This window comes from Euprymna scolopes, chromosome 44, assembly GCF_053919585.1.
Source record: "Euprymna scolopes isolate OS-2025 chromosome 44, ASM5391958v1, whole genome shotgun sequence".
In the NCBI taxonomy this organism is placed as follows: Eukaryota; Metazoa; Mollusca; class Cephalopoda; order Sepiida; family Sepiolidae; genus Euprymna; species Euprymna scolopes.
The window spans coordinates 26,541,826-26,554,654 of record NC_136525.1 but is presented as its reverse complement, the minus strand read 5'-3'; the positions used below and the strand labels follow the sequence as shown (position 1 = coordinate 26,554,654).

The following is a 12,829-nucleotide window of genomic DNA, read 5'->3' as shown; positions in this document are numbered from 1 at the left end:
AATAAATTTATCTCGCGAATTATTAAAATATTAAATAAAATATAAATATTTTTCGAAGTCGTTTCTGCGAGACTTGTCCGGTTTTATTTCTGGTAACTTTCGTTTCAACTACTACAAGGTAAGTAAAAAAAAAAAAACTTACTCATGCATGATCCGTGCTGAAATAATAACGTTATTATTTAAAAAGCCATTCTTAACATGAGGAAGGGAGGGTGTTTTGTACCTATTCTGTACTTTAACCTTACAATTGAATAAAAACATATCATAAAACTTTAATTAAACGTGGAATTACAATTTTTAAAAAAATAGCGCGGATCACTCTCTGCATTAGCACACAAAAAAATAATAAAATAATCCCATATTTTAAAAATTTAAATTCATTTATGTACTTTCCAATTTTATGTTAAGGCTTTTCAATCATGAAACATTACTTTTTAATTGTTTAGTTTCTTTTCACAACATTGTTTACATAAAAAAGTTTGTTTTAACTTTTTCTAAACTGTTTCATTTTTACGACATGCCTCAACGTATTATAAAAACCCTAACCTCCCCATGTTTAAGAAAAAAAAACGCCCTTCCATAAGCCTCGAAAGCCGCTCTTAATACGGGGAGGTTGGGGGTGTTCATTCCGAAAGCCGTTTTAACATGGGGAAGTTAGAGTGTTTATAATATGCTGGGGCGAGTCAGAAAATTAACGAAGTTGCTATCTATTATTTATTGCAAAAATTGCTTGAAATTTATTTACTTGACAAAAAAATTACATTTTGGTACTCCTTGGGCGTTGAGTTCCATGGCGACCAGCAGAAAAAAATAATAGTTGCTCCCTAAGTCCCCCACCCCACCCCGCACGTAACATATTTATTTACTGACGTTGCCGTAACTAAACGATTATTTGTCACATTTACAAACATTTATTTATTTATTTATTTTGAAAAAAGTTTTACTTTTTATGAATATTAAAAGAAAAATGGACACTCATGCAGAGAGTGATCCATGCTGAAATAATAACGTTATTATTTAAAAAGGCATTCTTAACATGGGGAGGGGAGGGTGTTTTGTACATATTCCGTACTTTAACCTTGCAATTGAATAAAAAAATTTAAAAAATAGCGTGGATCACTCTCTGCATTAGCACTGAAAAATGTTACTAAACTGACGTTGGCTTAGTAACTAAACGATTTATTGATAATTTCGTAACCCTTAAACGCATGCCGGAAGATGTAAATTGGTTCATTATTGTTGTAATAAAAAAAAAAGTTTCATTCAACACAAAACCAAAAACACATATTCATGATAAATGATTTATTATTCTATTCATTGAAATTTACTAATTTTTAAATAAAAAAGTAAAAAAAAAGTTAATAAAAAAGTAGTTGCTTATGTGCGCATAAAAACCTTCTTTTTTTTAGATTAGGTCCACCTTATAATCACCCCTCCCCCCAACATCCTCATCTTAAGAACAGCTTCCGGAATAAACACCACTTTTGGAGGGGAGGGCTAAAATAATTTCTCACTTTTACAAACATTTGATTTTAAATTTCTTTTTAAATGACGACTTTTATCGACTTTTCTTTTTAAATATCCCCCGCCCCCCAATGGTGTTTATTCCGAAATCCGTTGTTAACATGGAGAGGTTGAGGGTGTTTATTCTGAAAGCCGTTCTTAACATTTGTGGAGGTGGACTTAATGTAAAAAAAAATAATAATAAATAAATTAAAAAAAAACTAAATCATTTACTGATAACTTCTCACTTTTACAAATATTTTTTAATTTACATGCGCGGATGAACAAATTGTTAAATAGTGCGAAAACAAAACGTTTTTGTAATAAACTTCGGGATAATTTTGGGGGTAAATATTTACATTTAGGTCCACCTCCACAATTTTCTTTTTTAAATGACGACTTTTATTGATAAATGAATTTACTTCTCCGCAACTTTTATTGATAAATAAATCTACTTCTCTGCCACGGGCACTGAACCCCTCCTTTTTTTTTTAATAGTATTTTCGGGTGGGTATGCTGACAACAAATATCAGTTAAATTTTGCAAATAGCCCCCCCCCCCAAAGTGGTGTTTATTCCGGAAGCTGTTTTTAAGATGAAGATGTTGGGGGAGGTGATTATAAGGTGGACCTAATCTAAAAAAAAAAAAAAGGTTTTTATGCGCACATAAGCAACTACTTTTTTATTAACTTTTTTTTTACTTTTTTATTTAAAAGTTAGTAAATTTCAATGAATGGAATAATAAATCATTTATCATGAATATGTGTTTTTGGTTTTGTGTTGAATGAAACTTTTTTTTTCATTACAACAATAATGAACCAATTTAAATCTTCCGACATGCGTTTAAGGGTTACGAAATTATCAATAAATCGTTTAGTTACTAAGCCAACGTCAGTAAATAAAAAAAATGTTACGTGCGCATGCATTAGCCTTGACTGGGGGGGGGCTAAGGGAGCGACCTTAAATAATTATGCTGGTCGCCATGGAACTCAACGCCCAAGGAGTACCTAAAGTGGCACTTATGCACTTATGTTATCGTGCTATTTTTTTAAATAGCATTTTCATGTTAAATTCAAATTTTACAATATGTTTTTCTTTTATTAATTTGTTAAGTGAAAGTACAGATAACCCGGTCGGTTTCTAATGTGAGGAAAATCTAGCCCCCCCCCCCAAAGGGGTACTCTGGATAATAACAAAACATTAAAATTGCCTCAGTCTCGAATGATTTCTTCCCTACTGAACGAGGAAACAAACGGTGAAGTGTAGTTCACCTTCTGTTTCTCTCCCCCTCTCTCTCTTCCTCTCTTAATATCTCTCTCTATCCATCTCTCCCTTTCCCTCTCTCAATCTATCTTTCTCTCTATATCACCATCTCCATCTCTCTTTGAGCCCCTTTCTCTGTCTAACTCCCTCTATCTCTCTCCTTTCCTCTGTCTCATCCCTCTCTGTTTCTAACTCTCCCCCTCTCTCTGTTTATCTATCAATCCCTTTATCTCTCTATCTCCTTCTCTTTCTCTATTTTCCTCTCACTTTCTCTTTTCTATCTATATACCTTCCTCTCTATCTGTCCATCTCTAATTCCTCATCCTATTTTAGTCTCCTAAATTAATTATAGTGAATAAGGCATTGTCAAAACATGGATAAATCCTATTTTAGTCACCTAATTTACTGACTGTGAGAATAGAAGTTATTTGGAAATTACTGCTACCTTGAACAGCACCAGAAGTAACTGGTAAAACCTTTCTAATTAAATTGATTTTGGCAGCCATTTGGTAAAAATGACATAGCCTTAGCGCTTGCTGCATGAGGAATACCTGCGACCTTGCTGCCAAGTAGAAGAATTATTTATTCTACTTTAAAACATTCAATTTTTCAAAAATCTCATGTTCGACATCTCCAAAACATCCAATATGGGGAAAAATATTGCAAAAATGCAAACTTATTGTTTAGGATGAATGCACAATGGTACGCAAAAAATCACTTGCGGCTCTTGGTCGATCCTTGCAAGATTTGCGTGCCAATGTCAGACCATTTGGGAATGCAGTAATATTGCTTGCAGGAGATTTCAGACAAATGTTACCCGTTATTCTTCAATCAACACCAGCAGATGAAATAAATGCTTGCCTCAAATACTCTACTTTTTTGTTCCATGTGAAGACATTAAACTTAACTCAAAATATGTATGTCCAGTTGCAGACTGTTCGATCCGCACAAAAACTTTTGCATCACTTGTGGGAAATTGGGTACGAAAAAGTGCCAGCTGATCAGAGTTAAGGGCAAAATTCTTTGACTTTTAACTTCTGTAATTTCTGTAATTTTAGTTCATCAAAAGAATAGTTAGTTTAAAAGGTTTTTGCAGATATTCAAATTATAAGAATTCCATTTGATTGAGTGAATGAGCTATTCTTGCAGGTCAATACAAAGATGCCCACGAACTTAACGCTATTATTCAATGTAAAATTCCAAGTGAGGTAGTCAAATACAAATCCATCGACACTGTTGTGAAAGCAGATAAAGTGGTTAATTATCCAACAGCTATATTTGCCAGGGATGCCACCGCATGTATTGCAACTGAAATTTGGTGTACTAATTATCATGTTGTGAAATATAAACCAATCTAAGCTTTGCAATGGCACATAGCTTGCAGTAAAAAAAAAATTAACAAACAATATCATAGAAACAACAACCTTAACAGGACCTTTCACAGATGAATATATCTTCATTCCATGCATTCCTACGATTCCACCGGATACATCATTACACTTTAGGAAATTGAACTTTCCAATTCTATTGTCATTTGCAATAACCATCAACAAAGCACAGGGAACAATCTTTAGTGGGCCTTACAGTTACACACTGACTGTTTTTTCACATGGACAATTTATGTTCTGTATTCAAAAGTCACCAAACCGGAAAATCTCTATATCAGCTAAGAAAATGGAACAACAAAAACTGTGTACCCATGCAAAATGGAAACTTAAACCTATAAGAAACATGCTTTTTCTCATTTTGGAACTTTTTCCATTGCGCCAATTTGAGCCAAAGCAACGCGTGGCAGGATACAGCTAGTATATATATATATATATATATATATATATATATATATATATATATATATATATATATATATATATATATATATATAATTTGTGTGTGTAAGAGAGATAGAGAGAGTTCCCTCCGGAACGGCTGGACCGATTTTTGTATTTTTTTAATTTCACTTAAAAGTACTTAATATGTCTTAGAGTGTTCTTACATAGGTTTTGTTTCGGAATGCCTTCGACAAACATCTAAATTCAACACTATGTTCTTTTTTAATAAGACAGGGGTGCGTTGGGATTGAATGTTTCCGTTTAGAACCATGATACTTGACTTTTTCATTTGAAACTTTAATTCTAGCCATTATATAAAATGTGTTTTATAAAATACACAGGAATTTCTTTGATAATAAATGATTTATCAAATCAATAGTCAGTTCTTTTACAGTGCAATGCAGGATAGTATTATGGACTCAGTTACTGCGGGGAGGTATATGAAACTTCCTGTGGGTGCACCGCGATGGATCCCCAACTAGAGCAGGCAATCTATTGATTTGATTGAAAAATGAGTAATTTCACCGATTTCGATGACAATAACAATATGATGTGAAACATTCGTTTATTCTCATTCAATCCGCGGCCACGTCGGATCTCTCTGATAGTATATATATATATATATATATATATATATATATATATATATATATATATATATATAGTGTAAAACTTTGTTGAAAATTCAAAGACTCGCGTTTTCTTTTTTATAACCTTCGTCTATTTCAACAAAATTTTACACTATATATGCTATGCACCTATTAAATAAATACATTGAGCTTAACTCAAAATTAACGGTGACTAGTTTTTAAAATAACAATCTAGACTCGTTAAACGAAAACGGTATACATTGAAAGTAACGATATTTCAAAAACAAACTTTAAATATATATATATACACACACACATATATATATATATATATTTAGTATAAATGGTAATTAATAAAAACTGAAGAAAGTGCTCAATACTGTTGAAGAGCAAATATGCGTTTTATTTTTTATTACCGTATCTTTCGGTTAAGTTACGTTATTGTTTCAGTTACTCGGCCGTTTTTTTGGCCGTCTGTAGCTTCCTCAGACTTTTACAGAAAACCGCCGGGTAGCTGAAACAATAATGTAACTTAACAGAAAGATACGGTAATAAAAAATAAAACGCAAAAGATATATATATATATATATATATATATATATATATATATATTAAAAAGTGAAAATGTCTTTCTTTGTGTGTGTGTGTGTTTGTGTGTGTGCGTGTGTGCGTATGTGCGCGCGCGTGTCTGTCTGTCTGTCTATCTGTCTGTGTACATTTCCCTATCAAATAACTCCAATTTTCAGTCTACAGTCTCGATATTTGACATAAGGAGTATTGAGATGTGGGAAAATCTTTCAATCGGTTTTCGGACAGAAATTTGGCTGTCAAGGGATTTAAATTCAACGATTTGACCTTTGAAAACTCTACCAAATTCCTCCACCAATTTTGGCTCGAAGCACTTGAAATTTTAAATATAGGTTACTTGGACATGGATCAAACTTGTTAATTTAATTTGAAAAAAAAATGTTAAAATTGGGGTCAAAGTTAAAAACAAAATGATGTTTGCGGTCTCTTCCAAATTACTCAGCCAATTTCTGATCTAAACATTTGAAATTTTACATAAATGGTATTCAGAGCTTTTTAATCGGTTTGGGTCAAAATTTTGAACTGCCAAGGGGTCAAAGTTCAAAAGATTTTTACTTTGCGGTGTCTAGCAAACTACCCAGCCAATTTTGGGTCTACACATTTGAAATTTATACATAACGGGTATTTAGACATGCGGCAAGCATTTTAATCACTTTGGGGGGGGGCGATACTTTGGCTGGTAAAATGTCAAAGTTGAAAAAGTTGATTTTTGCAGATTCTACCAAATTCCTCCGCCAATTCTGGTTCTAAACGCTTGAAATCTTAGATGTAGGTAACTTGGACATGGGTAAAATTTTGCATTTTCATTTGAGACCAAAATAATAAATGTTGAGGGGTCAAAATTTGGGTCAAAGTTTTAAAAAAATTACCTCTGCTGTCTCTACGAATTTACTCAGACAATTTTTGGTCTAAACATTTGAAATCTTACGTAATGTATATTTACACGTAGAGCAAGTTATGAACAGTACGTAGGGCCCGAGGAAAGCCAGGCTGAATTGCTAGTATACACTAAACTATAATTATTTATACACTAAACTATAATTATTTATACACTAAACTATAATTATTTATACACTAAACTATAATTATTTATGCACTAAACTATGATTATTTATACACTAAACTAAACTACTCGGGACCCGTTGAATCACAAAAGTGACCACAACTCCACTACTGTTGTCATAGATAGATAGATAGACAGATAGACAGATAGATAGATAGATAGATAGATAGATAGATAGATAAGAGCTAATAATGCAACAAATATCGTTTTCTGAAAAATGTCAAGATTTTATTCGTCTTTTTATTTGAAACGTTTTGACTTTTGCATTTTAGTTTTTTAATTCAGAAATGATTTTGACGAAAAAAAAAAAAAAAAAAAAAAAGAAAGAAAAACAGTTTTCATTGTGGGAATATTCGATTCCACCTGAAGGTGAGTTGTGAATAATATTACCCTTATTCCGTATCTTACAAACGTAATTAATTATTTTGGAGATGAAATACGATGTTTTTTTTTTTTCTTTTTTTTTTTTTTAACTTTTTTTTTAATACCTATATCCGAAGAAACCGCAGCGAAGGACGAGCAGTTACACTAGCCACACAGGAGGACCGGCTGTATTGTTTGTGGTGTTTTTATTTGCATACAACGCGTAAGTGCGCACGCCTGTTACTGGAAAACTCATAGGTAAACTTGTTAGTCGAAGAGTAGACGTAATAGTTGTGCAATGTGATGTTTACAAGCGCGTACCTTCGTACCTATCAGGCAGTTCTTGTTAATAAAAACACTGAAGTGGCGGTAGTTTTTCGTGCCTTGTTGTTCGGAAAGAGAGCGTCGGTTGTATTAAAAGCACTTCTCTGCTAGCAGAGCGACGAGAGAGAAAGAGGGTCCGAATGATACTGCGTAAGGTATTCCCCATTGTGACGCGTTCGGGGAAGCCAAATAATTGATCAACGAATAATACGCTAGAGTAACGTCTCTTCTTCATTTCCACTCTTCAGATTCGTCCGGTTTTCCCACTTTCCTCGTCTGTTTGTCTTGCTCTGTTGCCGCGTATGTGATCGTTCCTAATACAACTCATTCTAAACCGCAACTTTAAGAAAAAGACTCACCTTGTGGGCGCAGGGATCTCTTTGGACAAGGTATGTAAACCTGTTTATTCAAACAACTTGTTTTTGTCATTCTTATCGCATATATTTGACAGAATTTCATTCTATTTGTTAACTTCTTTTTTACTTTGCGAAGATTTTATTTTCACCAGCTTTTATGCACTGTCGGCAATTCTCATGCTGATTACATACCTCGAACATCAATTGTTCAATGTAAAAGTTTCATACAAATATAAAAATAGCTGAGAAGACAATAGAACACCTTTATGAGACCAAAAAAAATCTACGACCCCATTTTTATAATCAAATTCAAAGACAATAAATGCTTGCACTAAACCTTATAAGTCAACAAATTTTTTATTCCACTATTTTCAATCCTTTCATAATATTATTTATCATTGAATTAACTAATTAAAGTTTTATGATCATCGAATGTTTTTTTGGCCTTGATAACTGGTGATTCAGTATCAGAAAAAAGGAAATACTTTTCTGTAGAACTTGGATTAAATTTCGGTGTTGATATCTTCTGTCTGTTCCTTATGTGATTCTTAGTTTAAAAAAAAAAAGAAATCACAATCACATTGAGTTATGGATCGTTTAGAAATCTTTTCGACTCTCAAAAAAACTCTGAAATTTGAGTATTGTTCGTAAAGTTTCAAGTTTTAGAATCATCTTAACCTCGAAGAACATAAGATTCGAAATTCTTCAAAGACGTTATTCGAAGAAAAAACAGTTCATGATAATATTGCAAAAATTTACATTTCAGAAGAAACAATTTGAATATAAGAAATTGTAAGTTAGAAACTTGTATTCCTAAAAATCATTTGAAGTCTTATTTCTGTAACCAATAAAGCACGCGCTCACACACACACACACACACACACACACACACACACACACACACACACACACATATATATATATATATATATATATATATATATATATATATATATATATATATATATATAGTAGTCCAGGTTAAAAATGGTAACAATCCAGACAATATACAACGGGTTTACAAATAGTATTATTTAGCTACAGATTCAAACGTTGTCATGCCGGTGTGGCGAAACCTGTACATTTTTGTATACATAAATATTCACACACACACACACACACACACACACACACACACACACACACACACACACACACACACATATATATATATGTATATATATATATATATATATATATATATATAGTTGAATAAATAACCGACATAATAGTGGTCATGCTTGATATTCTTTTGTGCTGCAGTGAAACTGCAGGTATTAATAGATAGTCGAACTAACGCATAGAATGATTAGAATATTATTATATATTCTAACATACGTAATAGAGCACATTTTCACTTTCCCTGTGCGATATATATATATATATATATATATATATATATATATATATATATATATATATATATACACACATATATATATGGTTGTATATATATATATGGTGCGGCTAGACTAGCACCTCTCCGAATCCGAAGGCTCAACCTAGAACCATCGCGTTGATAGTCAATGTATGTATGTATGTCTGTATGTATGTATGTATGTATGTATGTATGTATGTATGTATGTATGTATGTAGAAGATGGTTATGACAGGTAAACTCAGGAATGAAATACAAACCCTCTTCCGTAGCTTACTTGCCATACGTATAATGTTATACGTACTACTTATCTCTACTCAGGTACTGAGCACTGTTGGAGTAAATATGAAAAAATATACACAAACACACACGATAAACGTGCGTATATGAAGTATGTTTGAGTGCTTTAAATCATGTATATATGCTATTTACTTTTTTATTAGCTTCGCATAAAGTGTTACGTTTAAAAATCAATAATATGTTATTTGGTTTAATATTATTTTCTAGAGTGTTCAGTGTTATAACCGAACAGATATATGACGAGTTGTTATAATTCTTAAAGTTCAACTCACAGATCCTAACATTACACTTGGCTCCATGCATTTGGGGGGAAAACGTTTTTGTTTTATTATTATTATTATTATTATTATTATTATTATTATTATTATTATTATTATTATTATAATATAGTGATTGACTTAGATATTAATAACTAAACCACTACATAAGCAGCAGTTGACCATTGTATCTTAAAGACATAGAAACCCAGTCTAATCTATGATCTGCAGAGTGTGGTGAAACTGTAACAAATATATGTATATGATTTTTCCTAATATGAAACACAAACGTTTCGGTACAGCTCTTTTAATGCATTGGGCACTGTTTAAGTAAATACTGAAAACTGGGTACCGTTGGTTTCAAAACCAACACAAAGGGAACCATTTTTTAGTTCTTTAACGTAAACTCTCTTCAACCTTTGTTTATATCTACCAATATATCTACATAGTATTCATATATATATATATATATATATATATATATATATATATATATATATATATATATATATATATATGAATGCTGAACCGATTAAATGGACAGACCGGTCTATATGTTTTTCTCCTTTAATTTCACCTTTTTCTTTCTGTATCGTTTACGTGATATAGATATGATATAATTCATTCTACTATTAAGCTCTACTCACGCAATGAGCACTGTTGAATTAAATACATACACAGTATACGACTTCTAATTTCTTTCTTTCTTTCTCTCTCTCTCTCACTCTCTCTCTCTCTCTCTTTCTCTCTCTTTATGTGTATATATATATATGTGTGTGTGTGTGTATGGATATGCATATTTATATATAATCACACACACGCACACACGCGCGCGCCCCCACATACATACATACATATATATATATATATATATATATATATATATATATATATATGTATATATATATATATATATATATATATATATATATATATATATATATATATATATATATATATATATATATATACTTTACACTGGAGCCTCTCTTAAATGTGTTACTATAAGTAATTCTTTTCCCCTGGCTCGACAGGAAAATCTATGAAAATTTCAAATCTATTTTCATTGATTTCCCATTCACAAATGTGTGTCAGCATTTGATCGTGATTTGCCGATATTGAAGTCTTTTTAGCGACTGTTTTTGAAAGGAAGCAGTTTTAATTAACTTCGCCTTTTTATTTTGTTTTGTTTTTTTAACGACTATGACATAACAAGCTAGCTGATTCAATCGAAGACAAAAACGCATCGTGGGTCAGTAACAAGCGAACTTATTGATTTTGACGGGTTATCAAATGTAGTAATATCGTTTCTTGAAAAACGATACCAGTTATCAAATGGCGTATTGCACACAATATTCATTCACACAGATAATACGATTTTCATGTATAAATTTGTATCCGTTGTCGAGAACCATGAGACGAGACATAATACATATTTATGTATTTTTGGTTTTGCTTTTTATTGTGCTTTGCAATTTACATAATCCTATGGGAATAGCTACATCGACATATCCATGGGTATTTTTAAAATTACAGTTTGTTACTTAATACAATCGAACTGGTATAACTGCATCGACACTAGTATACGCTTTTTTTAAAATTATATTTTGAAATGAATTAATATGGGTATTTGTAGATAAGTTAGGGTATATCGATATATTTATATTAGTATTTGTATAATTACATTTCTACTTAATATAATCTTATGGATATGAGTACATCGATGCATCAATGGGTATCTTTTATTACTTTTTTATAAAATATTATCGTATGGTTACGGGTACATCGCGGGTATTTTTTAAATTATGTTTTTATTTAAAATAATCAGATGGATATTAGTACATCGAGACATCAATAGGTATTTTAAAAATTACATTTTTGCTTTCATATAATTATATAGGAAGATATGTAGACATTTCGATGGACATTTATGAAATTGCATTTTTAAACATTTATTTCAATTTAATTGAATCAATTAAATTTTTAATTGGCCTGTTAAAATTAATATTATGTTATGGTATTGGTACATACAGACATATGTGGATATTTTTAAAAATTATATTTTTAATTGATCTGTTTAAATTAATATACCGTTATGGTATTGGTATATAGAGACATACATGGGTATTTTTAAAAATTATATTTTCAATTGATCTTTTTAAATTAATATAATGTTGGTATTGGTATATAGAGACATACATGGGTATTTTTAAACTTATATTTTTAATTGATCTTTTTAAATTAATATAATGTTATGGTATTGGTATATAGAGACATACATGGGTATTTTTAAAAATTATATTTTTAATTGATCTGTTTAAATTAATATAATGTTATGGTATTGGTATATAGAAACATACATGGGTATTTTTAAACTTATATTTTTAATTGATCTGTTTAAATTAATATAATATTATGGTATTGGTATATAGAGACATACATGGGTATTTTTAAAAATTATATTTTTAATTGATCTGTTTGAGTTAATATAATGTTATGGTATTGGTATATAGAAACATACATGGGTATTTTTAAAAATTATGTTTTTAATTGATCTTTTTTAGTTAATATAATGTTATGGTATTGGTATATAGAAACATACATGGGTATTTTTAAAAATTATGTTTTTAATTGATCTGTTTAAATTAATATAACGTTTTGGTATGACGTTTCGGGATTGGTATATAGAGACATATATGGGTATTTTTAAAATTATATTTTTAATTGATCTGTTAAAATTAATATAATGTTATGGTATTGGTATATAGGGACATACATGGGTATTTTAAAAAATTATATTTTTAATTGATCTTTTTAAATTAATATAATGTTGGTATTGGTATATAGAAACATACATGGGTATTTTTTAAATTATATTTTTAATTGATCTTTTTAAATTAATATAATGTTATGGTATTGGTATATAGAGACATACATGGGTATTTTTAAAAATTAAATTTTTAATTGATCTTTTTAAATTAATATAATGTTATGGTATTGGTATATAGAAACATACA

At 30.6% G+C, this 12,829-nt stretch overlaps 1 pseudogene across 1 annotated transcript in view; it reads left to right on the top strand.

The window, feature by feature from the left end:
- Window positions 1-7,332: 7,332 nt before the first annotated feature.
- The window catches only part of LOC145268746 (ras-related protein Rap1 pseudogene), a 232,603-nt pseudogene continuing 227,106 nt past the window's right edge, over window positions 7,333-12,829 (top strand). Inside the window, exon 1 of the transcript XR_013864919.1 lies at window positions 7,333-7,911. The product of XR_013864919.1 is annotated as a ras-related protein Rap1 pseudogene (transcript). The remainder of the gene's footprint in view (window positions 7,912-12,829) is intronic.